This window comes from Heterocephalus glaber, unplaced genomic scaffold (assembly GCF_053883595.1).
Source record: "Heterocephalus glaber isolate CG9 unplaced genomic scaffold, H.glaber_assembly_v1.0 deba00001728, whole genome shotgun sequence".
NCBI classification, from domain to species: domain Eukaryota; kingdom Metazoa; phylum Chordata; class Mammalia; order Rodentia; family Bathyergidae; genus Heterocephalus; species Heterocephalus glaber.
In genome coordinates, this window is record NW_028258439.1 from 12,361 (window position 1) to 34,898 (window position 22,538).

Here is a 22,538-nt window from a genome sequence, read left to right on the forward strand (position 1 = left end):
TTATCCCCTGTATATTATCAGACCATAGTGTCATGAAATTGGAGATCGACAGCAAAAGAAACTGGAAAAACTTCATAAAGGCTTGGAAATTGAACAACACACTTCTGAATAACCAATGAGTCACAGAGGAAATTAAAGAAGAAATCAGACAGTTCCTTCAAATAAATGCCAATGACAAGAGAACATATCAGAATCTATGAGACACAATGAAAGCAGTCTTATGAGGGAAATTCATAGCAGTGAATACTCATGTTAGGAAAACAGAGCAAGCACAATTAAACAACCTGATGGTGAACCTCAGGCTTCTAGACAGAGAAGAGCAAGACAAACCCAAAACTCATACAAGGGAGGAAATTATAAAGATGAGAGCAGAAATCAATGCAATGGAGAATAAGAAAATAATATAGCAAATCAATGAGGTCAAGAGTTGGTTCGTCAAAAGAATCGACAAAATTGACAAACCCTTAGCCAACCTTATCAGAAAAAGGAAAGAAAGGCCCAAATCCATGCAATTAGGAATGAAAAGGGTGAAATTACCACAGACTCAGCAGAAATCCAGAGGATCATCAATACCTACTTACCAATAAGATGGAAAACACAGAAGAAATGAACAGATTCATAGACACATATGAATTACCAAAGTTGAATGAAGAAGACCAAAAAATTCTGAACAACCTACTATCAATCAATGAAATTGAAAATGTAATTAAAAACTTATCAGCCAAGAAAAGCCCAGGTCCTGATGGCTTCACTGCTGAGATCGACAAGACATTTAGAGAGGAACTACTGCCACTACTGTTGAAACTCTTCAACAAAATTGAAAGGGAAGCAATACTCCCAAATTCATTCCTGGAAGCAAGCATCACCTTGATCCCCAAAGCAGAGAAAGACCCAACCGAAAAGGAGAACCATGGGCCAATCTCGCTAATGAACATAGATGCAAAAATCCTTAATAAGATACTGGCAAATAGAATGCAGAAGATCATCAAGAAGATCATACAGCCTGACCAACTGGGATTCATCCCATGGATGCAGGGATGGTTCAACATACGCAAATCAATCAATGTAATACACTATATCAATAGAGCCAAGGACAAAAACCATATGATCATCTCAATAGATGCAGAAAAAGCATTTGACAAAATCCAATATGCATTTATGATAAAAATCCTACAAAAAATCAGAATAGATGGTCTCTACCTCAATCTGATAAAGGCCATCTATGAAAAACCAACAGCCAATATCACACTAAATGGTCAAAACCTGAAATCCTTCACACTAAAATCAGGAAGAAGACAAGGATGTCCACTATCACCACTCCTGTTTAATATAGTTTTGGAAACGTTAGCCACAGCAATTAGACAAGAGAAAGAAATAAAAGGAATAAAGACAGGAAATGAAGAAGTCAAATTGTCATTATTTGCAGATGACATGATACTCTATATCAAAGACCCCAAGAACTGCACCAACAGTCTTCTAGACTTAATAACCAAATTCAGTAAAGTAGCTGAATACAAGGTCAACACACAAAAATCAATAGCTTTCCTCTACACAAACAAAAGACTAACTGAGAGAGAAATAGGGCAAAGATTTCCTTTCAAAATAACATCCAAAAAACTGAAATACTTAGGAATCAACCTAACAAAAGAAATCAAAGACCCCTTCTCTAAAAACTATAGCACTTTGATAAAAGAGATTGAAGTGGATATCAGAAAATGGAAAGACATCTCTTGCTCCTGGGTAGGAAGGATCAACATAGTGAAAATGGCCATACTTCCAAAAGTGCTATATAGATTCAATGCAATCCCAAGAGAATTACCAGCAGCATACTTCATGGACCTTGAGAAAACAATCCAAAAATTCATTTGGAACAAGAAGAGACCAAGAATAACAAAGCAATTCTAGGTAATAGAGACATGGCAGGGGTATTACAACCCCCAACTTGAAACTATACTACTAAGTTACTATGATAAAAACAGCATGGTACTGGCAAAGAAACAGACCTGAGGACCAGTGGAACAGATTAGAAGATGCAAAAACAACTCCAGACACACTCAGCCACCTCATCTTTGACAAAGAAGACAAACATCCCCTCTAGAGGAACCATAGCTTCTTTAATAAATGGTGCTGGAGAAATTGGGTTTCAAATTGCCAAAGACTAAAACTAGACCTATATCTCTCACCATGCACTAAACTAAAATTGAAATGGATTAAAGATCTAAACATAAAAACAGAAATGCTGAACCAACAGGAACAGCGCTTAGGTAGAACTCTTCAAGACATTGGGGTAGGGAAAGACTTTATGAACAAAACCTCAGTTGCCTGTGAACTAGCATGAACAATCAACAAGTGGGATCTCTTCTTACTAAAAAGCTTCTGCAGAGCAAGAGAAACCACCAGCAGTGAGAAGAGACAAGGCACAATGTAGGAAAAAATTTTCACCAGAGATCCCTCAGACAAAGGTCTACTATCTCAAATCTGTAAAGAACATTAAAACATCAGACCTCCAAAATTTATTTATTTTTATTAAATTCTTTTATTGGTACATTGTAGGTATACAACACAATTACATTTCTCATTGGGAATTGTACCTTTACATAATGCATCTTGGTTCTTATTTTTTTCCACATTCCTAGCCCTCCCTTCACGCCCTCCACCCTTCCCTATTGACAAAGACTTTATTTCCATTTTTTCCATTTCTCAGCATGTTTCCTTTCCCTTCTTTCCTTTCCCCTGCCCCTCCCACTACCCCTGCCCCTTTGGACCTTTTCTTCCTATGTTGCATTATCGATTATTCATTCTAATCAATGGTACATTTTAGGTATACAATATAATGACATTTGCTATTGGAAGTTTGCACCTTTACATAGTCTCTCTTGGTTCTTATTTTTCACCATTGCCCAGCCCTCCCTTCAACCCCTCCATCCCTCCCAATTTACAAAGATTTTGTTCCTATTTTTCCATTTTGTCATATTAATCCCATTCCCTTCTATCCTTTTTCCTAGCCCTCCGACTTCCTTCCCCTTTGCCCCTTTTCTTCCTATTTCACATTACCTATTATATATTTTAGTCCTTATTTACACTTTCACTTCCTCACACCAGAGAAACTATTTGATATTTATTCATGTGTGTCCTATTTATTTCACTTAAGAGTATTGTGTCATTGTGCTTCCACTTAGCTATAAATGTCTCTAATTTCTCATTTTTTATGGCTGAGTAGTACTCCATTTTATTTTAAAAAACCACATTTTCTTTATCCAGTCTGAGTTGATGGGCATTTGGGCTGTTTCCAAATTTTAGCTGTTACAAACTGTGCTGCTATGAACATGGGTGCACATGTATCACTGTGGTATGATTCTTTTAATTCTTTGGGGAAGATCCCCAGCAGTGGAATAGCAGGGTCAGATGGGAATTCCAGTCCTAGTTCTTTGAGGTATCTCCATACTGATTTCCACAGTGGTTGCACCAGTCTACACTCCTACCAGCAGTGGAGCAGGGTTCCTCTTACCCCACAGCCCCGCCAGCATTTGTTATTGGTTGATTTCATGATAGCAGCCATTCTTTCTGGAGTGAAGTGGAATCTCAGGGTTGTTTTCATTTGTCTCTCTCGAATGACCAGTGATGTTGAACATCTTTTCATGTATTTATTTGCTATTTCTACTTCTTTGTCTGAGAAATGTTTGTTCACTTCAGATGCCCATTTTTGGATTGGGTCTATAAATTTGGGACAGACCTCCAAAGTTTAAACACCCAATCCAAAAATGGGCATCTAAAATAAACAGACATTTCTCACACAAAGAAGTAGAAATGGCAAATAAAGATACGAAAAAATGTTCAACATTACTGGTCATTCAATAGTTACAAATGAAAACTATGCTTAGATTCCACTTCACTCCAGAAAGAATGGCTGCTATCATGAAATCAACCAATAACATATGCTGGCGGGGCTGCGGGGAAAGAAGAACACTGCTGCACTGCTGGTGGGAGTGTAGACTGGTGCAACCACTGTGGAAATCAGTATGGAGATACCTCAAAGAACTAGGACTGGAAGTCCCAGTTGACCCAGCTATTCCCCAGCTGGGTATCTTACCCAAAAACTAAAAGAATCATATCACAGTGATATATGTGCACCCATGTTCATAGCAGCACAGTTTGTAATAGCTAAAACTTGTAAACAGCCCAAATGCCCATCAACTGGAGACTGGATAAAGAAAATGTGATTTTCTTAATAAATTGGAATACTACTCAGCCATCAAAAATGAAAAATTAGAGACTTTTATTGCTAAATGGATGCACATTGAGGTGATACTTTAAGTGAAATAAATAGGACAAATGTGTAAATACTGAATAGTTTGTCTAGTGTGAGAAACTGAAAGTGTAAATAAGGACTAAAAAGTATAATAGATAATGTGAAATAGGAAGAAAAGGGGCAAAGGGGAAGGAAGTGGGAGGGGTAGAGGAAAGGAAAGAAGGGAATGGAATTAATATGAGAAAATGCCAAAAAGGAAACAAAGTCTTTGTAAATAGGAAGGGATGGAGGGGTTGAAATGCGGGCAGGGGAAGGGGGAAAAATAAGAACCAAGAGAGGATGTAAAGGTGCATATCTCCAATAATGAATGTCATTATATTGTACACCTAAAATGTACCAATAAAAGGATATACAAAAAAAAAGAAGACCCCAGGAATTCCATCAAAATCTTCTAGAGTTAACCAAGTTCAGTAAAGTAGGTGGATATAAAGGCAACACACAAAATTCAATAGCTTTTCTCTACACGAACAACAGACTCACTGAGAGAGAAATAGGGCAAATAATTCCTTTCACAATACAATCCAAAAATCTGAAATACCTAGGAATCAACCTAACAAAAGAAATCAAAGACCTCCTCTTTGAAAACTATAGCACTCTGAAAAGAGATTGAAGATGATATCAGAAAACGGACAGACATCCCCTGCTCCTGGGTAGGAAGGATCAATATAGTGAAAATGGCCATAGTTCCAAAATGGCTATATAGATTCAATGCAATTCCAATTGAGATCCCAACAGCATACTTCATGGACCTTGGGAAAACAATCCACAAATTCATTTGGAACAAGAAGAGACCCAGAATAGCCAAGCAATTCTAGGTAACAGAGACATGGCAGGGGGTATCACGAACCCCAATTTGAAACTATACTACAAAGCTACTGTGATAAAAGAAGCATAGTAATGGCAAAGGAACAGACTTGAGGACCAGTGGAACAGATTAAAAGATGCAGAAACAATGCCAGAAATACTCAGCCACCTTGTCTTTGACAAAGGAGCTAAATGCCTGCACTGGAAGAAAAAGAGCCTCTTTAATAAAAGGTGCTGGAAAAATTGGGTTTCAACATGCCAAAGATTAAAACTAGACCTATATCTCTCGGCATGCACTAAACTAAAATTGAAATGGATTAAAAATCTAAATATTAAAATAGAAATGCTGAACCAGCAGGAACAGAGGTTAGGTAGAACTCTTGAGGACATTGGTGTAGGAAAAGATTTTATGAACAAAACCTCAGTTGCCCGTGAACTAGCACAATCAACAAGTGGGATCTCTTCTTATTAAAAAGCTTCTCCTCCAAGAGAAACCACCAGCAGTGTGAAGAGACAACCCACAATGTGGGAAAAATCTTCCCATGCTGTTCCTCAGACAAAGATCTACTATCTCAAATCTATAAAGAACTTTAAAAGATCAGACCTCCCAAATTTAAAGACCCAATCTGAAAATGGGCATCTGAAATGAATAGACATTTCTCAACCAAAGAAGTAGAAATAGCAAATAAATACATGAAAAGATGTTCAACATCACTGTTCATTGGAGAGATGTAAATGAAAACAAAGCTGAGATTCCACCTCACTCCAGAAAGAATGGCTGCTATAATGAAATCAACCAATAACAAATGCTGGTGGGGTTGCGGGGAAAGAGGACCCCTGCTCCACTGCTGGTGGGAGTGTAGACTGGTGCAACCACTGAGGAAATCACTATGGAGATACCCCAAAGAACTAGGATTGGAAGTCCCATTTGACCCAGCTATTCTCCTGCTGGGTATCTTCCCCAAGGATTTAAAAGAGTCATATCACAGTGATATATGTGCACCCATGTTCATAGCAGCACAATTTGTCATAGCTAAAACTTGGAAACAGCCCAAAAGCCCATCAACTGGAGACTGAATGAAGAAAATGTGGTTTTTAAATAAAATGAAGTACTACTCAGCCATAAAAAATGAGAAATTAGAGACATTTATAGCTAAATGGATGCACATTGAGGCGATACTCTTAAGTAAAATAAATAGGGCACACATGTATAAATACCGAATAGATTCGCTAGTGTGAGAAACTGAAAGTGTAAATAAGGACTAAAAGGTATAGTAGATTATGTGAAATAGGAAGAAAAAGTGGCAAAGGGGAAGGGGAAGTGGGAGGGGTAGGGGAAAGGAAACAAGGGAATGGAATTAATATGAGACAATGAAAAAATGGAAAAAAAAGTCTTTGTAAATAGGGAGGGATAGAGGGGTGGAAGGGAAGGCAGGGCAAGGGGGAAAAATGAGAACCAAGAGAGATTATGTAAAGGTGCAAATTTGCAATGATAAATGTCATAATATTGTATATCTACAATGTATCAATGATTAGAATGAATGATTGATAATGCGAACTAGGAAGAAAAGGTCCAAAGGGGTAGGGGAAGTGGGAGAGGCAGGGGAAAGGAAAGAAGGGAAAGGAAAAATGATGAGAAATGGAAAAAATTGGAACAAAGTCTTTGTCCATAGTGAAGGGTGGAGCACTTGAAGGGAGGGCTGGAAATGCCAAAAAAGAAGAACCAAGATGCATCATATAAAGGTACAATTTCCCAATGAGAAATGCAAATGTATTGTATACATAAAATGTACGAATAGAAGAATTTTAAAAAAATGTTTTCCTCTATGCCACAGAGGCCCATTTTGGTCACAAATTGTTTACTTTAACCGTGCCGGGTCATTATAGTTTTTACCTTGTAAAAGAGTTGGTTAGAAATAAAAAAACAAGAACAAGGGAAAGAACTGACAGCAAAGGTGCCCAATAAAGGTTAATATATTCACTATCTGACCCTCTCCAGTACAGTTTTGTCAGCTAGATTCTAGGAGCGATATGAAGAAAAGGAATAAACAGGAGTTTATTGTTTAATTTGCATTTCACTATATACATGTTTGGACTTGGCAGCACTACAAAACATCAGGGAGTCCTCAGATGTCTGCTGTGAATGACAACCAGAAATTCAGATTGACAGAGGCGATGGTAAGAACTGCCCATGCAACATACACTGGCCACTTGTCACTAGCTACATGGAGCTGAGTGCTTGAAATGGGGCTCAAGGTGCTGAAGAACTGTATTTGAATCTAACTGAATTTTAAGTAATCTTTTCATTTTATTTTAAGACAGTTATATTTAAATGGCCACATGTGACTAGTGGCTTCTGTGTTGGACAGCATACTTATAGAGAAAAATGGGGAAAGGGTGGGGTCCATTTCAGGCACTTTCATTTAAACTCCAGAGCAATGGGTAGTAAGAAGGAACGTGCAGTTGGGCCCATATAGAGCCCTATAAAAATGGAAGCAATTCCTCACACCACCTCCAGCTAGTACTATTTTCAAACTCCTTATTCATGTGGAAAACACACAATGGCTTCATCCATCTACTCACTCATTCACTCATGCCTGCTGACCCTCAGCTGCAAATACATGTGAGAGGTACCATCGTTTCCTCCTAAACTCCAAGTTTCTCTATGTTCTTGTGTGCTAGGGGGGCATACATAGTGGGAACCAGGAGCTCACAGCATGGGGCAAAACGTTCTCCAACACAAAAGATGATAGAGATAGAAACAAAGATCCAGCTGCTATGAGAGATCAGGATAGGTGAGTGTTTGGGCATCACAGGGTTCTTCCTGTCCTGTAGGGTGGGCTCATCAGGACCATGTGTGGGTCCAGCAGCCTCCTGAGAGTGTCCAGGTCCGAGGCAGGGCCTGTTCATAAGGGGGATCTGGAGAGCCTGGCCTATTTCTCCACCCCACCCCAGGGTTACCTAGACTTTAAGAAGTAAGAACACGTAAATGTTCATGCGGCAGATAGGATGTCAGAATGGTGGCGAAGGATATATAGAATCAACTGAAAATGAAGTCACCAGGCAAGCAAGCCTGCTCCCCAGGGCCTGGCACACCAGGGGCACTTGGGAACTGTTAGTTCAATGGGTGGATGAAGGTGAAGACAACAAAAGAGGGGCCAAACCGGACACCCCATCAGATGGATCTTCTGGACAGTTTCCTCCCTCCCACTTGAAAAGGAGGAACGGACAGGAAATCCTTGCTCAGATGCAGAAGCTGCTGAAAGCAAGACCAGACCTTGCTCTATCTGAGTAGAATGGGAATATAAGAATGATCGATACTGTGACATCTGTTAATGACCTTCAGAACATTAAATGATGATAGGAGGAAAACATACTACACAACTAACACATGTCATGTGGCCCTTGCAAATTTAACATTCATTTATAATATTTAAGGACGTTAGATTGGACCAAGGGAAAACCTAACTAAATCTCCACCTTCACGTGCTTTCAGTTGATATTAAAATCTACTAATTTTGGAGGTGCTGCACATGAGGAATATATTGTGTGACCTCTACCAGCTTTACTGGAGATGACACCTCTCAAGCGGCCTAGTGGCTTACAAATTGTTCCCTGGCAAAAGTTACCTTTCATTCTCTTCCCCTGTTCTCCAGCGAAACATGCCTTTGTATTTTAATGATTGGCTGCAACTTTAGCTATTTCTGCGGAAAGGAACTAAAATGACACAGGTCGAAACCCTTGCTAATCAATAACATTTCTCTAGATTTATAGAAGCCAGATCATCTGGTGAGGTTCAGGTAATAGCAGCTTGAACATCAGAAAAGCAGGCCTACCATAAAATGTGAAACTACTGTACCCTGGAGCTGAGCTGTCTGATATACCTGTTCAACATCCCTATATAGGGCTTGTGCCTGCAACTCCTAAGCTAATTAGCCTTTATGTATGTATTTATTTATTCATTCGTTTGTTTGTTTGTTTATTTTTTTTTTGAGACAGGGTCTCACTTTGTAGTGCAGGCTGTCCTTGAACTTACTGTGTAGCCCAGGCTGGTCTTGAACTCACAGTGATCCTCCTGCCTAGCCTGCCAAATGAGGGATCCCTGGGTGTTTCTCTCTGTTTTTGGGACTGAAGATCGCATCTTCCAACTTGCCAGTTGTTGCTGGTAAAGCTCTTTCTTACCCTGTGACTCTGTCTCTCAAGTTATTGGCTTCACTGGGTGAAAGCAGAAATGGACCTTATGCGGTAATGTGTTGAGACTGGAATAAAAACCTAGGCTTAAAGCACCAGAGTCTCGATGATTCTTTCCCAGACTCAGCTGCCCAACCCCCTCCCTGTGCCTTCTGAAACTCATAGTGTGTAATCCCCCTTTTCGTAGACCATTCTTCTACCCCACACCTTTAAAGATGCTTGGCCCTTAACTTGCTTAGTTACTTTTCTTTTTTCTTCAATGAAACAGAATGCCTGATACCCATAACTTGAAGGAGGAGAGGTTTTTCATTTACAGTCCATGGTTGGCTGTCACCAAGGCAGATCAGCCAGCCATGCTGGAGGAGGCTAGGTAGGGGAAAGCTGCTTACATTGTGGTGTCAGAAAGGAGAGAGAGGAGTGAACAGCCAGAAAAGGAGATACACTCTTCCAGGCCACACCTCCAGTAACCCACCCTCTCTAGCCAGACCCCACCTCCCAACAACAAGTCCACCATATTGATCCCATGATCCAATCACCTTCCAAAAGCCCCTGCTATGAGTGCATGAGGCTATAGGGGGGCATGTAGATATAAACCATTCTGACCCTGGTCTCCAAAAGACTCATGCATGTCTCTTTATGAAAAATGCATTTAGTTCATCTCTAAGACTCAGCAAAGCTTGACAGTTCAGCATTGCTGAAAAGTACAAGTTCAAAGTCTTCTCTGAGACTCAAAGCCAAGTCTTGGCTGTGAACCACTGAAAAAATAAAAAAGAAAGTTAAGCACTTCCAATATACAATTGAACAGGGTAAATGTTCCCATTCACCAGGAAGGAGTAGAAGAATAAAAAGGAATGGGAACAAAGCAAGATGGAAACCCAAGTGGTCAGACATTAAATCCTGTAGCTCCATGTCCAGCACTCAGGAAAGTGATGGTAAAAAGTGTACTCCAAACAACGTGGGCAGCCCTGCCCGTATGCCATCGCCAGTTGCAGCTCTCAAGTCCTCTCTCTCGGGTTGGCTCTGCCTGCAGCTTTTCTCAGATATTCCATGTTCCTGGCTTCTCCAGCTTCCTAGGACTCCCCACTTCACTTTTGAGTTCACTCTCATAGACACACACACTGCCCTCTCAGGCCCACACTGCTTGGCCTCCCAGGCCTTCTCCTGAAATATGAGTGGAAGTCTTCCCGAACTGAGAGCTATTGCATTCTGCATGCCTGTGAAACTAGTGCCACTTGTAGGATGCTAAGGTCAGCCCACAGGTTGATCAGTAGCTGGCTCCCCATTTATCCTTGTTGCAAGGGATTCTAAGTGTTTGGATGGTAAAGCACTGTGAACCAAATCCCAGGGAACCAATTCCCTGGGCAGCCCTTCTTGAGCAGTGGTCCGTGGGACTCTCTTCTCAAAGCCAAGTCTTTCTCTTTTGCATGCTGTAGCCTGTGAAGGACGGGGTCGTGCTGATTTTTCAGATACCATCAAGTCATCTTTCCTATTGTCCTGATATACAGGGCTTCACTATTTTTTAATGCTAATACTTTCCGCAACTGACCTCTCCTCAGTCAAACCTTTACAGGCTCCAACTATGTAGCCGCTTGCTTTCTGCTGATATTCAAAATTTTTAAATCACTCCGCTAGACTGTTTGCTCTTGATTCTCAGTGTAGAGCTGGAGAAAAGCTCCCAACAGTACCCACACTACAGCCTGAACAGCGGGCTGCCTTGAAATGCCTTCTCTAGATTAATTAGTTCACTACCCTTAATATCAATGGCCTGCAAAGTCACAGTACATGAGCAAAATGTAGACAGCTTTTCTGTTGAGTCATAACACACGTGGTCTTGAGTCCAACTGCCCATGGAGTCCTTGTACCCAACTGAAACCTGAGGCTGTTCTTTACAATCTGCATTTGAATCTGCATTCTGGTCTTCTAAGCACTAATCAGAATCTCCCATCAATCTCATCTTACAGCCTTCTAGGGTTTCTCTAGTCACTATCTTCTGTTCAAACTTTCCAAACTCCTTCCACAAACCAATTCCAGAGCCTTCTAAACTACATGTCCAAGTAGTCACAGCAATAACCCCACTCCTGGTGGACAATCTGTCTTACTCTCTTTCCTCCTCACTGAGATACAACACCTGACACCCACACATTAAAGGAGGGTTTTATTTTGATGCACATTTATTGTCTGTGTTTACCTGGCACCAAGGCAGATATGGCATGGTGGAAGGCATTGGGCAGAGGAAACCTGCTCAAATCATGGTAGCCAGGAAGGAGAGAGAGAGAGAATATGGACGACCTGTCAAAGGAGATACATGTTCCAGGTCATGCCCACAGTGACCTGCCTCTTCTGACCAGAGCCCGTGTCCTAACAGCAAGTCAGCTTATACCTCCCCAGTGATTTAATCACCTTCCAAAAGTCCTGCCTATGACCACCACATTATTATTAGTCCTGCCTTTGGGGTACATTATTAATATGAACCATAACAGTTACCAGGGATACTGCTTTCTCACAGCCCTCTCCAGTGAAAACTGTCCTTTCCTTTCATACCCTGTACCTCAGGGTCAGGTGGTGCCACAGTATGCCTCCCCAGTGCACCACTGCAACCTTGTACTTCCTCTCCCTTTCAAAAGAAGCCCTGCATTCCCAGGCTTCTCTGCCCAGCTCTCTTGCCAACAGCTGTCATCTGCAAGTGAACCAAACTCTCTTCTGACATGAAGACGCTGTTGCCCGTCCTACTCCTACCTCATATGAGACTCCACTTTCCCTGTTGCAGAATGAATCCATTGACATTGACCTCCTGTGTTTGGTTTGTTCTATCCCTGTCCTTCCTGCTCTCTCCATATTTATTTCTGTGAGCTCCTCCCTGGCATCTAACAAGTGTCCTCACCTCACTCAGAACTGCATTTTGTGTTTCATGAGGAAAGAGCTCTCTTTACAAGCAAAAACTAGCAATGATGTGTGGGTTTCAAGCCCCAGACTGAGGAATTGGAGGTGTTTTAGGTGATTTTTCACTTCTTGGGTGGAGATGGCGACAGCCCATAGACTTCCATGCACATTACAGGATAGGAAAGCTACAGCGGACTCAGCTGTTGCCTGTGTATTCTCTGAGGGCAAACTCCAGTTTTGTGAGAGGATGCCTCAGAACCATTTCTAAGGGTGACTCTCTCTCCTGATGGTCTAGGTAGCCTAGTACTAGAAGCCATTCAATCCTATTATGATATTTAGTGCCTGGAGGCCCAGAAGGAATCTTCCAGCCTTTCCAGGACCTTGCCCGCAGGGCCTTGTAGTGCATGCAAACAAAGGATACAGGGCCAAGAAAGCTGGATTCTGAAAAGGGTTCAGAAAGTTGGTAAAACGCAGTGCTGCTGGGCATGGTGGCACAGACATGTAATCCCAGCACTTTGGAAGCTTGGCAAGAGGACTGCCATGATTTCAGGGCTTGCCTGGCCTACATTAGTATGTTCAAGGTGAGCCCGACTACATAGCAAGTCTCTGTGTAAAAAACAAAAATGCAGTGCTACCTGGGTTCCTAATATGGCCATTCATGCCATCATTCTGAATAAAAGAGCACTGGTTAGCAAAGAGTGGTCTCCTCACAGGTGTGATGGGCATGTCTGACATTATTCTTAAGACTTGGAGGTCCATCAGTCTCTCTACCATGCCACTAAAGCTGAGAATTCTGTGAGCCTTCTTCCCAGTCTTTGCAAAGAAGCCACTTGTTTCTGCTTGTCAGTTTCCTTTCCTTTCCTCTCTCCCCCTCCTCTCCCCTTTGTTTCTTGCAGTTTCTAGGTGATGCCTAGATGGGGCGGGCAAGATGCTCTCCCACTGGACTCAAGTGTGGTGCTTAGAACAAAGGAATGAAATGGTGAAAGGGGCCTTTTAGAGGATTTGGGCTGCTGGATGCTTTCTTGTTTGTTTAGAGGACAGTGGGCTATGTTTGCCTCTGTGGTGCCTTGTCCTCTTCAAGGTGGATTGAGACACAGGGTCATCTCCCAGCCAAAGGCCCCAGGCATCTTCAGCTCAGCAGACTGTGGCAAGACTTTATTCCTAGGAACAGGATGGAGGGAGGGAGAGCATCTGAGGGCCATATCAACAGAACATCCTGACGGGGGGATGTACCTCGACTGGCGGTGGCTTTCCTGTCCCTCCGGCAGACCCTGACCAGGGCACTGCCATTTGCCCCTGGCCACGGGGAGGTAGCAGGGCTGCCATCCAGTCCTGGATCATCATTCCCATCTTCACCCACAGCTCCCCTACTCACACAGCACCCCTCTACCCCAGCCTCCCTCTCCAGGAGGCACAACGGGATGACAATGACCACCTTAGCCCCAGGGAGTGGCTTGGATGTGACTTGAGGTTGGGGACTGGCAAAGGTCTACATCCCCATCTTTGTGTCCCGAAGGCTGGACCACGTATGTGATGGGGAACGGGATGGGCAGGGATGGGCTTGGCCCAGCAGCACTCTCCTCCCTGCTAGGGCTCGGTGACAGTGCATGGCTCAGCAGAGTGCCCCATGGGTGGTGGTGTCCCGCTGGGCATGGTGGGGTCTTCCTGGTCCATTGGGCAGGCTCAGCGGGACCATGCCTGTGTTCAAAAGCCTCCCAGTGGTGTCCAGGAGGAAACCCCAAGCGGTCTGCAGAGCCTGCTTGCTGCACCCGTTACAGAGCTGGGTCTCCTGAGGACTCAGCATCTCTATGGCTAAAAGAGTCTCTGGGACGCGGGGCTGGGCCAGTCTGGAGGGCACCAGACACCTTGGAATCCGTTGGTGTAAAGGCACAGGAGTGACCCCTGAGCTCCTGGGAGGAGCTGCGTGAGGGGCCCCGGTAGCCTTGATTCACCAAAGACGTCTCCAGGAGAGAAGTCCATTTTGGGGGAGGGCCTGTCTGCACAGGTGGCACGGGCCTGGCGAGGTGGATTGTGGGTAGAAAGGGGCGGGGCTTCGCGTGGCGCCTCCTTCAGGCAAAGGAGCCTGTGGGGAGTTGAGGTGGTTGGCTCTGAGGTGAAGAGGCGGACAGCCATGCAGGCCCCTGACGGTGGTGCGGGTGGTGGGCAAGGCCAGGAAGATGACCAGGGTGACTCCAGAATCTCCGACAGCCAAGGCACCTCAGCAAACGTGGCTGTGGACCAGGGCATAGACCTCGGAACCATTTTGCTGATTGTGTTGGTATCTTTCGGCCAGGGGTCCGGTGGGCAGGCTATGCTGGTGGTCAGTAGGATCGGGGCACACCTGCATGAAATGTATCCTTTGGGATGTGGCCTTTGGGGCCAGGGGCCTCGGGGACATCAGGGAGGCAAGGCGAGGCGAGGCAAGGCGGCAAGGGCGGGGCGGGCAGGAATTTAGAGAGGGGAGTGGCTTGGGGGTGGAGAGGAGAGGCTGAAGCCAGAGACTCTGGAATGGAACGGAACGCGCAACGCAACGCAACGCAATGCAACGCAACGCAACGCGGGATGGGGCCAAAGGGGCCAAAGGGAGAGAGAAAAGCCGGTGGCGAGGAAAAACGGAGGAGCTGGGGCCTTAAGGTTCCACCGCGCCCATAAGGCCTTAAGGTTTCAGTCCGCGGAGGCGGACAGGGAGGGCGACCCCTGAAGGTGCCTGGTGGGGCGCTGGGGCAGCCTGAGAGAGCCCGGGGAAGGCGGCTGGGAGGTCCGGGAGGACTGTGCCTTAACTGTTTCTCCCTCAGCAACCTCAGGGTGCCTTTCCTGTGTCCCATGGAGGCAGAGGTCACCCGAAGAACCCTGGCTCCGTTCCAGGACTCGCCGGAGATTCACAGGGAGCTCATCGTGGATGGCCGCTTCATGATGGTGTCAGTCCCACATGGGGCTGGGGTTCCAGGGAGGGTGCTCAGAGGGGCGTTTTGAGGGAGACAGGGAGGCTCCTAAGAGTTCTGTCTGGGGCCAGGGACTTAGCTCAGTGGCGCCATGCCGGCCTGGCAAGCGCAAGGTCCCGAGTTCGACCCCCGGTACTAAAAAAACAAAAGTTAAGTCTAACTGGAGTGTGTGGGGACTCTGACCATCCACTTAACTTTCACTTTCTCTTCCATTTAGGAGATGGGTTTCTCAAGACCCTCTTTGCTGAGAGCGTTCACCTCCTTCATTGAAGACCTTTTTGTCCTCTTCAATGTCATGCAGGTCTTGAGGCCCCTGCTTACCTCCATGTCTCAGTAGGAAAAAGGGACTGAAGCCCGTGTGTCCCGTGCCAGACAATGCATCCGTCCGTAGGGCTTGTTTACTGAATTACCTGACATATTAATCTTAGGCCCTGTTTTTAACCCTTTAGTAGTTATTGGGTTCTCAGGCCTGCTTGTTTTGTTTCCCTGTTGCTGGAGGGTACAATTAAATGTTTGTCACTGCAGAAAATAAAGCTGAGCAATGATTCCATGCTTGAGTTATTGTTGTCTGTGTTTTTTTTTCACCTACAGCATTTCCCTTATTTTCTAGCTTTTGTTCTCTGAGGACAGATGGCAGCATCTCACAGGGGGCACCTATCTACAGGCTGACAGAGAGGTGGAGTTAGTAAATATAACAAACAGGCGGCTAGAAACAGCAAGGCTGACATAAGCCTTCGCATCTGGAGGGCGTGAGGTCAAGAGGGCAGCGATTTTGTGCTGCTGGGGTGGGGGCTTTGGTCTTGTCACCCGCTCCCCCTCCAGGGCCCAACGCAAGACCCTAAGGAAGGGATTCCAGGTGTGACTGAGGGGACCGTGGCCCAGCGACCGCCCCCAGGGGCCTCCTCCATGACACCCCTCAGGAGGGTCAGATCCCTGGGGCCCAGAATGGAGCCAGCCACTACTCTTGATGGGAGGGTGGCTCGGGACCAAGTAACCCCGTCCTCACGGATTCTGTCACCATCAGCTGATGCTGGACTTGATTGGGAATGTTTATCACTTGTTTTTGTTTTGTTTTTTGGTGGTACCAGGGATCGAACTCCGGACCTTGCGCTTGCGAGGCAGGTGCCGGCACCACTGAGCTAAATCCCTAGCCACCGATGCTGGACTTGAGCTGATGATCTGCTCCAATTCTGGCCCAACTTGTGTTCCCAACGCGAGCCGAGGAGAGCGGTGAGGAGCTGGGGGAGAAGTCCCCCTGGAGCTGGACTTGAGAGGAGGGCTCGTTTCCTCCTGCACCAAGCTCCCCGGCCCCAGCGGAGATCTTCTTTCCCACACGGCTCAGGTCCACTCTCCCCCAGAGCCCCTTCCAACCTCATGGTTCCAATCTCTCTCCTCTGAAAAATGTTGTAAAATCTTCTGCACCCAAACAGCAATCCGAACGAGAGGTTTTAAAGGAATAATGACATTTACTTGGGAATGGAATGGCATTGCCACAGCAATATGGAAGCCATAATAAACTATGAGTGCAGCTGAGGAGGTGAGGCAAGGGGGAGTTTTTAAGGCCAAAAATGGGGAGGATTTCATCCCGTAGTTTGAGACACAATGATTAATCCTTGGACACAAGCCTTAATCACAAGGTGACACCTGTTTGAAAAGACAGCCGTAGGGTGAATGTCCTTGTGGAAGTGTTTCTTTGTTCTACCAGGTGATAGTGGGTTTTGTGCAAAGTTGAGAAGTTGTGATGGTTACTCTCAGACAAACGTGCAGGACAACCTTTCTGTCATACCTGCCTGCTTTCCTCACTTTTTGTCCGAGTTATTCTCAGAATTTCACATTATATTTGCATTCAAGGGAAATGTCATCAAGATAAACCTGGATTTTGTGCGGTACCCACTACAAAATCATAAAAGCTGCGACCCACTATAAAATCATAAAAATACCTATTGACAGCTTATGGTAGTACTTTAACATGTTTATCTACTGGAAATTCATTGTGGTGTGAGAAATGACACTGCATCGCTCCCTGAAAGGTTCCTCCAGTCCCAGCGTCATTTATTGAGTAAGTCTTGTTTTTCCCACTGAGTTAAGAATGTCCTGTTTAGCAAGACCCTGCCTCAAAATACAATAGATAAAAGGACAGGGGATGCAGCTCAGTGTGAAGGCCCTGCAATAGGAGAAAACTCCAACACGAGAAAAAAAGAAGTTGTGTTTACCAAAGTTTAAATCCTGGTCGAAGTGATCCTTGCACACCTGTTCTTCATTTAGGCTGAAGGATCGCGTGTGGCTTCCCTGAGGGAACTATCTGACACAAACAGTAAGGAAAGTTGGGGGACTGAGGGAAGACGGGTTGGGAAGGAACTCGGACAGGCAGAGGCAGGGGATTTCTTTAGAAAGGCTAGAAGGGAGACTCACAGAACTCTCAGCCATGGTGGCCTTCTACAGGGCTCCAAGGGCCTCCCAAGGCTTCCAAATAATGCCAGACATGTCCATCCTGACCGTGAGGAAGCCAGTCTTTGCTAATGGGCTGTCTTATGTTCGGATCAGAGGCATGGTGAAGTTAGGGACCCAGGCAGCACTGCAACTTAGTAATTTTCAGAATCCCTTTCTGAGTCAGGTGTCAGTGGGCTCTCCAGACTTGGTATGCACTAAGCAATGCCAAGGGCCAGGTCACGGAAAGGCCAGAAGGTTCTTTCTGGTCCTGTAGCCAGTAACTTCACGATAGGACTGGGTGGCTCCCAGGCTCTAGGCGACCCAGACCTTCAGGAGTGACCCTCGGCGGTCCCGTCTGGCAGAAGTAGAGAAATGATGCGTGATGTCACTAGATGACAAATAGAAGCAACACAATTGTAATGACTGTAAGATTAGATGCTCAGTCTAATGTCCACGAGGCTAATTCCTCTGAATATGCAATAACTCTTCATCATGCTATGTGAGATGTAAAAGCAAGTAATTTTCCTAAAATAAATATACAACTGTTGAATGATCAGCCTGAATCAGGTAGTATTTAAAATTCTTTCTTTCTTTCTTTCTTTCCTTCCTTCCTTCCTTCTTTTTTCTTTCTTTCTTTCTTCTTTCTTGATTGCCTGCCTGCCCGCTTGCTTGCTTTCTTTCTTTCTTTCTTTCTTTCTTTTTCTTTTTTGAGGTTTTACATTTGTTAAAGATATGAAAGGAAAAGAAACATGCTTTGCAGAGTGAGTTTGGGCCAACTAAAAGTAGGAAAAGAAGTACACTCTGTAGTGTGAGAGTAGGCCAGTGTGAAAGCTAAAATTCTTTCTGTGCTCACTTAATCCTCACAATCAGCACAGAAGGTTGTCATGTGTCCCCTTCCAGATGACAGAATGGAAGCATAAAGACACTAGTGAGTAGAATAAAGATACGCCATGTACAGGAACCTAATAACCTCAATGAATGTAAACATTATATGCAATAACATGAGCTAAGGTTAGCAATACCAGCAAGAATGAAAATCTGGATAGGGCAAGGAGGGACGGGGGACAGAAGGACGAGGGAAGGGGAAAGAAATTAAAGAAACAAACAAGCTGTAGTGTGTACATGAACACACTCCCCAAGACGATTGTATACTGCATGCACTGCAAGAATGTACTAATAAAATAAAAGTTATAAAAGTAGACGTTAGAAGAATAACCAGATGTAGTTTTGTACGTACAAAAGCGAGTTTCTATGCTTTTACTGTATTTTTTTATTAAAGAGTTTCACCTAAATTAGTATAGTCTACAGATCAATCTGAGGAAAAGCAACATTTAATATACATAAATCGGGGTGTTTACTGTTGAAGTGGAGACGAATGGGAACAAGAGGTAACCGTGTGTTGTCAGACACATGTTGTTTCTCCACATTTTTTTCTATTTTTAAAGAATTGTGAAAAAATTTAACAAATTATGAGCTAGGCATGGTGATGCCTGTCTATAATTCTAGCCCCCTGGGAGGCTGACACAGGGGGACTGCGAGTGAGAGCTTGTTTTAGTTACTGTTCTCATTGATGAGACAAATATCCAGCACCCACAAGGTAAGGGAGGAAGGGTTTATCTAGCTCACAGTTTGTAGAGGTTTCAGTCCATAGCTGGCTGGCTCTAAGGCAGGGTGGCTTGGCAGAGAGGCATTGAAGTAGAGAAACAGACCGTGGCATGGCGGGGCGGGCGGAAGGCAGCAAGCAGCAGGGGCAGCAAGCCTGCCTTCTTTCTGTCCCTTTTATCCCTGCAAGGCTACCTGCCTTTTGAGTGCTGCCACCCACATCCTGGGTGGGGCGCCCTTAATCCCAGCATCACACACCCTAATCCAGCCACCTTTGAAACTCCAGCTATGACTGCATGAGGCTTTGGGGGGACATCTAGGTACAAGCCATAACAGAGCTCAACCCGGGCAACCTAGCTACTTAAGAAAACCTTGTCTCAAAGTTTAAAAATTAAAAAGTGGCTAGGGATGTAGCTCAGTGCAAAGGTTCAGGGTTCAATCCTCACTTCCACACACACACACAAATGAATCATCATACAATATCAGTATTAAAACAGTATTCTCAAATATAGTTTTATTGATTTGAGAACCTCCCTTTCTTTACTCTTTTCTATGTTGGAACATATTTTCACCAGAAAGGTGAGTTTACCCCAATAATTGTCTGTAAAGCACAATCAAGTCATTGTATGAGTAGCTCCCTGGTGTAAAAAGGAACCCATTCCTTTAAGACTCTTCACTGGGACTAGTTCCCCCACTGGTCTTGGGATAGGGAAAATGAATCAAGAAGACTGAAAAATTACCAGTGACCCCAACTCCCAACTTAAGTGACCCAACCTTGCCTAGGCATGCCTCTCCTAGCCTCAGAAGCTATATTTAACTGGTATGTCAACAGCAACTCCTTAGAATAGGACTTAGGAAAATAATGTTAACTTCGTGGGGTTGCCAGTAACTGCTTTTCGCTTAATCTTCATCTGTTGCTTTTGTCCTTATCACACTTATTCTTGGTTTCCACATTCTGAATTTGATTTTGACACCTATTTGCTGTCTCTGTATTGGAAACTAGTCAGACTACTTTCTGAATGCTAAGGTGGGATCGCTTCTTTCTCAGGTGACTCCCTTCCTGGTATAATGACTTCCCACTCTCAGAAAATGATGTACAAAGGATTACACTCCTGCAATCTCAGCACTTGGGAGACTGAGGCATGAGGATCGCCCTGAGTTTGAGGCCAGGCTGGGCTACATAGTGAGACCCTGTCTCAAAAAAAAACCAAAAACAAAAACAAAAAATATTTGATGATAGCCATTTGTACCATATGTAGAACATTTGCTCCGCAAGCACTTTATCTTATTTTTCCCATTTAATTATATAATAAGAGTATGCTCTTTCTTAAAGTGAAATCACTAAAATTATTTGAGCAGGTGACTTTATGTAGTATAGAGTCTTTACTAACATGTAGACAATTGTTGGGTTTTGCTATTGAAAAGCAATTATAAGAAATTCTGTTTTTGTTGCCATTATTATTCTTATTGTTAATATTATTATTGGGTTTTTGGGTGGCCTTGAACTCACTATGTAGCCCAGGCTGGACTTGAATTCTCAAGGATCCTCCTGCCTCAGCCTGCCAAGCATAACAGGCTTGTGCCACCATGCCCGGGTTGTTGTCATTATTTAAACAACATCATCAACAACAACAAAAAGACCTCAGCGAAGTGTTTCAAAGTTCCACAGGAAGAAGGAAGCAGAGCCAGGGTTTTAGGGACTCTAGTTTCTGTTCCCTTCTGGTATTTTTCTCCATGTCATGCTTCAGAGAAATTCGTGAAGTTCCTTTCTCCTTGCTGGATGTTGACAGGATCACGAATCCAGAGAATCTGGCAGATAAAGCCACCTACCAAAGAACGATTCAGTTTCTAGGGAGTTCCCTCCGGGCTCCGAAAGGGTTGGCTGTGGGCTCAGACCCTTGCATCCAGAGCAAGACAGGGGAGGAAAGCTCCGCCACAGAGCCCCCTCCCCAGGCCCACCCAGTCCTTCCTCCAGAGGCCGGAAGTCTTGGCCCTGACTCCAGCTTGGCTGGAAACCGCCCACCACCCGCTGCCCAGTGGCTTGGGCGCCTGAGCTGCAGTGAGCCCTAATGAGCCTCTTATTGACAACTGCCCGCCGCCACCGCCAGCCTACGTCCCTTGCCTGGGCCTGTCCCGTGGTGGCACCTCTCAGCAGTGGCCACAGGATGAAAGAGGGCGTGTCCAAAACCGGCAGCAGGGGCATCTCCCTGGCCCAACAGGTTGTGAGCAGCTGAAGATGGAGGCCTGCATAGACAGGGTGATGGGTCGCAGGCCTCTGTGGACCTGCTGGGTACTCTGAAGCCTCGGGACTGGAGGATCCCTTCATCGTCTCTGTGCCGGCGCCACAGAACCCTTTCCCAGAGAAGTTCTTCTGTACCATCCTTTGGGGCCTTCGGTGATGGACAGCCTCCTTTTCTGCCCATCCCCCAAACACCGCGCATGCTCTTAGACACAGGGATCACCGCCCACCCCCACCTCATCCGACTCACCGCGGCTGGGCTCCGCTCATTTATTTTTTCATTGTATTTTTGGTGATATTTAATTTTCTCTTTTTTCAGGGATCGAACTCAGGACCTTGAGCTTGCGAGGCAGACGTGGTACCGTTGAGCTAAATCCCCAGCCCTCTTTTTTCATTTTATATGTTACTTTCATTCATAGCAAAGAAAGATAGACATTTTTATAGCCAAATAACAAATGAGCCATGTAAAAATAAGTATGGATTTAAGGGTTTGCAATTTTTAATCATCAATTCTCAAGTTCAAATGCATCAAGTTAACGAATGTCAGTAATTTATTGAAATGTCACCTAATTTATTGACATGAAAAATTGTGCCCAATTAGACCCATTGACTCCACATCCAATGAGAGCTTGGGGACCAGTGGAAATGTGTAGGTACCTTCCGCCTCCTCCGGGGGGCAGCAGCTGTGGCACTTTGCCTGGGTGATATTTCCATTACCCTATGAAAAAGGAGCAGCTGGCAGGATGGGAACAGCATGAGGCCCTCTGGGCTGCTACCCTGCAGGGACAGACAGGAGTGCCCCAGCTTGAGAATCACCACCCACTGATCTGAGCCTCCAAGTGTTGACCCGTTTGACCCTCCCACAACAGGTCCATGAGCGTAGGCCTGCTTTGCAGAGAGGGTAATGGAGGCACAGGGAAAGCAAGTGGTTTGCCCAAGGTTACACAGAGTAAGTAGGAAAGCAGGAGGACTTCAGTGCAGGCTGGCAGCCTCTAGATGCCCCAGGCGCATTAGCACTTGCATTCCTAGAGGAACCCTGCCTACACCACACTCCTGCCACACTGGTGAAATCATGGGTCAGAGGGCTCTGCGTCTGAGCTTGTTCTGTTCCATCTGTTCGGAAACTGCCTCTCCTCTGGCT

At 44.8% G+C, this 22,538-nt stretch overlaps 1 long non-coding RNA gene and 1 pseudogene across 1 annotated transcript; both read left to right on the forward strand.

Moving 5' to 3' along the window:
- Positions 1-14,223: 14,223 nt before the first annotated feature.
- LOC147821614 (uncharacterized) lies at positions 14,224-15,659 on the forward strand. Its single transcript, XR_015446804.1, has 3 exons — positions 14,224-14,536; positions 14,980-15,102; positions 15,344-15,659. It is a non-coding gene; the product is annotated as an uncharacterized LOC147821614 (long non-coding RNA).
- Positions 15,660-21,323: 5,664 nt separating this feature from the next.
- On the forward strand, positions 21,324-21,557 carry LOC147821615 (guanine nucleotide-binding protein G(I)/G(S)/G(O) subunit gamma-4 pseudogene; annotated as a pseudogene).
- Positions 21,558-22,538: the final 981 nt, after the last annotated feature.